Source organism: Dipodomys spectabilis, unplaced genomic scaffold (genome assembly GCF_019054845.1).
Source record: "Dipodomys spectabilis isolate Male_0828 unplaced genomic scaffold, ASM1905484v1 ptg000482l, whole genome shotgun sequence".
Lineage (NCBI taxonomy): Eukaryota > Metazoa > Chordata > Mammalia > Rodentia > Heteromyidae > Dipodomys > Dipodomys spectabilis.
Window position 1 is genome coordinate 523,334 of NW_024871159.1, and position 4,438 is coordinate 527,771.

Here is a 4,438-nt window from a genome sequence, read left to right on the forward strand (position 1 = left end):
CTAGACCCCACATAATTTACCTGGATCTTGGATATCACAGGTCTCTGGCTGAGCTTGATCAGAAAACATGACAGAGTTTGTTGGATCATTTTCACCTTGGGTTCCGTAGCTGTGTCTACCCTATGTGAGGGACAACATACTCTTGAACCTTAGGAGCTCAAAAAACACTAAGAAAGCCAGGCACCAGTGGCTGACACCTGTAATACTAGCTACTTGGGGAGGCTGATAACTGAGGTTCACGGTTTGAAGCCAGCCTGAGCAGGAAAGTCTGTGAGACTCTTATCTCCAATAAACCAACAGAAAACCAGAAGTAGCATGGTGGCTGAAAGTGGTACAATGCTGGCCTTGAGCACAAAAGCTCAGAGACAGCTCCCAAAGCCCTGAGTTCAAGTCCCATGATTGACCAAACCCAAACCAACCCAACAAAAACACTAAGAAAACAGGGAGAAGGGAAAACTGGTTCATTAAAAACTATAGTTTGTGCCAGGGCTGCTGAGCTTTGTATGAGGTGGGTTCTGGAGCAGAAAGGAGTGGGGAGCAGGAGGCCAGTAGCTGCTCTCTTGTCTAGTAACATCTGTCTGCAAGCCCTGTACCTCTCAACCCCAGTGCCCTATGCAGGCTGCTCCTTGTCTTCCCCTCCAGGAGAACTAGGCTCTGCCCTACCACTGCTCAGTCATAGAGCAAAGTTAGGTGCAGGGGCAGGGTGGGGGTGGAGGTGCAGGCAGGACCCAATGGACTTCCAGCCTACCTTTAACATCAATGATGAAACTCTCAGTCACACAGATTAGACAGTGAACACCTGTCACTGCTGTGTGACTCCACCTGCCGAGAGGCAGAATTGGAGGGCTCTCACCCACATCCTCCTCCCTCACTTAGTCCCACCCAGAAACATCCAAAATCTAGGAACCATCCATCTGGACCTGGACTCAGGTTTCTCTTGGGGAACCTCGGCCTTTCTGAAACACAAGGGACAACCTAAGTTACCAAACATTGCCACATCATAATCCCAGGCCAGCATGGTTGGACCGGCGACAACTCACTAGTTTTCCAAGTTTGTGGGAGCCAGGCAGATCCATCTTTCTCTCTAGCCTGGCATCTTGTGCCTAGCAGACTCCAAACTACTGCTGTCTAACTGCCACCATGTGGGTGATCTCATGATATTCACATTGCCACAGTGACAGAAACTGTGATGGTGGGTGGGGGTACTGTTCAGCTGGTCCAGGAATCATTTTGAACTGATGAGGTTAGAAGCCCAGAATGGGAAACTCCTTACTCCCTGTGCCTGGAATTTCCCATGTATGAAAAATTGAGGGAAATAAAATACATTTTGAGGAGACACCATGAGACTGAGCAAAATAACTGGCAAACACAGATCAAATAACCAGATAATAGAAGTCACATAATCAGATATTTACTAGTGGACTCATCTCCATATATAGGTGTGAAAAGTAAGGAGCAGAAAGAGCAGTTAGAAGATTCCATTTGGAAAGGAAAGGCAGAGCAGCCTACTACTAATGGAACCACTAGCTCTGGGTGGACTGGCAGTATGCGGCCTGTGAATCGATCTATTTTCTCCTACAAGCCCTAAATCTCTTCCTTTCTTTTTTACCACATTCTCTTGCCTCTGCGAAACAGGTTTTCTAGACTAAGTATGGAGGTTGAGATAGAATTGGTTTGAATTGTCTATTGTGTCTTCCTAGAAGACCACAGGTCCTAAATAAGCTTAAGTTTCCTTAATATCTGTGAAATCACAAACTAACAAGGAATCATATTTGGTGATTCTGAGGGAGCTGGACTGCAAACATTCAAATATCGTGGAGATTCTTAGTTCCACAGGGAGTTGCAATGATGTGTTCCATGGGCTAATGGAGGCTCCTCAGACTGGAGAGCCAGTTACCTGAGTACTTTAGTGCTGTGATACCAGCGGTGGATCTGGCAGAGAAAGGTTTGACTGGTCTCCATTTGGGCCTGAATTTCTCACCTCTGATCTGGTCTAAACTAATTCTTGGTCAGGCTCCACACAGTTTCCTTACCTTAGTGATAACATCTGTAGCACTGAGGGCTATAGTCATTCTAGCCTCCCTGCAAATTCTGAGTTTCAAGGAAAGAGCATCCTTCATGAGTCACAGGACAGAACTCTCCATCCTCATACTTGTACAAACTTCTTACATTCCAACTGAGCTGGAAGTTTATTCTGACTGCCCAATCAATGTCTGCTGGCTCTACTTTCATGACCTTCATAGTCAAGTTTCTGCTGGAGGGAGGATTAAGGCCATATACATAAGCTCAGAATGGCTTGGTTTACTTCTGCAACAATTTGCAAGCAATCAGGTTTTGCAAATGTGATCCTGCTAACTGGGTGAACTTTTGAAACAAATCTTTTGTTTAATTGTACAAAATGCATACTGCAGACAACGCAAAGTCAGGAAACCGGGAGAATGAATGCACTGCAGATTAACAACAGGTAAGTGCACACAGCTACATAGAGGCAGGGTAGTGTCTGCAGCATTAGTTTAGAAATCACAAAAGGTTGAATTGAGGCTCACAAAAGGTTGAATTGAGGCTAAGAGTTCAGAATGACAGATAGAACACAATGAGATGGAGGTTTTTATTAATCTACTATTAGCAGTATGCCAGGGATCTGTGAATGACTGCAGGTATGTATATTGCCACCTGAAGTCATATAGAAGGGGATAATTTAGAATCCCAAAGAGCATCAAGGGAAGGTTCATTCTCTCTTAGGAAGTTGGGGTTTTAAGGAGGCAAGACGAGGTATCAGGGGCTGTCTAGATGTGCTTCGTTAACAAGATGAGGTTTTGATTGCCTGTCCCATAGTTGGTATTCATGGTCAGCTACTAGCTGGTTGAGGAGCTACAAAAATGGGCATGTGACATTAGCACATGCAGTTTTAACACCCTGCTCCATGATGCGCATGCGCCTTGTGCCAGCCAATCAGCAAGATGCAGTGGGGCCGTGTGCAGTGAAGCCGCCATTTTGGGGCTCCTTTGAAGTACCTCCAATGCCACCACTTCAATCGACATTGGTGAGGTGAGTGGCGTAGTTTAAGAAGTTGGGTGTAAAGTAGACAAGAACAGTTATGAGTCTGCTCTACCTGAGGTACAGGCTCTGGGGAAATGGGATTAGCTTGTCTCCAGCAAATGGGGGAATAAATGAGGGATTCTGGAATGGAAGCCCTCGTTTGTGACAGTGTGACCAGAGAACTCTCACCTGGTCCATGATCAGGCCAAGGTTTGTGATGTGAAACTCCAGTGCTGGTGGAAGTGGAGAGTCTCCAGTTTCTGGAAGTTTCTGAGTTGGTTTGAGGTAGAATGGAGACTATGTGGGGACCCTCGGTTTCTGCCCCTCAGCAGGGCAAAGCCACAGCTCAGCTGTACTGAGGTGTTCATTCCCACAGGGCTTGGTGGAGAGCTGCATAGCTGATGGTGTAAGTTTCTTGGCGCCTCCTTTCTTGTGATCCAGCAGCACTAGGTTGCTCAGTGACTGAGGTTCAGGACCAGGACTTGTCCTCCTGGTGGGAAAGGCTCAGACCAGACAGCATAGCACAGTGAGACTATGCTAGCAGGCCACACTTACAGGAGCTGGCATGCAGAAGAGTGAGAGTAGATATGATCAAAGGTGACACTCACCCCTGCTTCTTGTTCCTTTATGCCTGCTAGTAGAACCCTGGTTCAGAAGATGGCCTGTAAATTAATCTAGATTCACTCTCTCTTTTTCTTTTTTAATAAGTTTTTTATTGTAAAAATACTGTACGGAGGGGTTACAGTTACATGAGCAAGGTAATGAGTACATTTCTTATCAAGCATTGTCGCCTCCTTCTTTGTTTTTCCCCTACAATCCCTTCCCTCCCATATCTACAACTACACTCTCCTTCCCCCCTCCCTCAAATTGTAAAGTTCGTTTTTCAACATAGCATCTTGTACATTTCATTGTTGCAATGGGTCAACCTGTATCCCTATTGAAACAATTTGTTTTCTTCCTTCCCCTCCCCAAATTATACCAACATCAAATACAGTGAAAACGGGTTATACCATGGGAAAGGGACATACAAAGCAACAAAATAATCTCATGGTACCATATAAATACATTAGAAACAATAGCAAGAAAGGAAAAAAACCACTTGTGTCTTTAGCTTGAGGTTCATTTCACTTAACATCATCTTATCTGACCTTTTCTGCTTGTCTCAGAAATATATACTCAGACATATACTCACTCACTCTTTTTCTTTAGTGTATCTCTGTGCCCCCAAGGTTCAGGGGTCCTATCATAGGAAGTCCCAGACATGGCACCCAAGCAAAGGAAGTATGACAAGAAAGATTTCAAGGTCTCTGTGCCAGCTCAGCATATGGCAAGCTGTTCCTTTCAGAATCCAGGTAAAACATATGGTGTTCACTTCTGGGTTCATGAGCATTCCTGATAT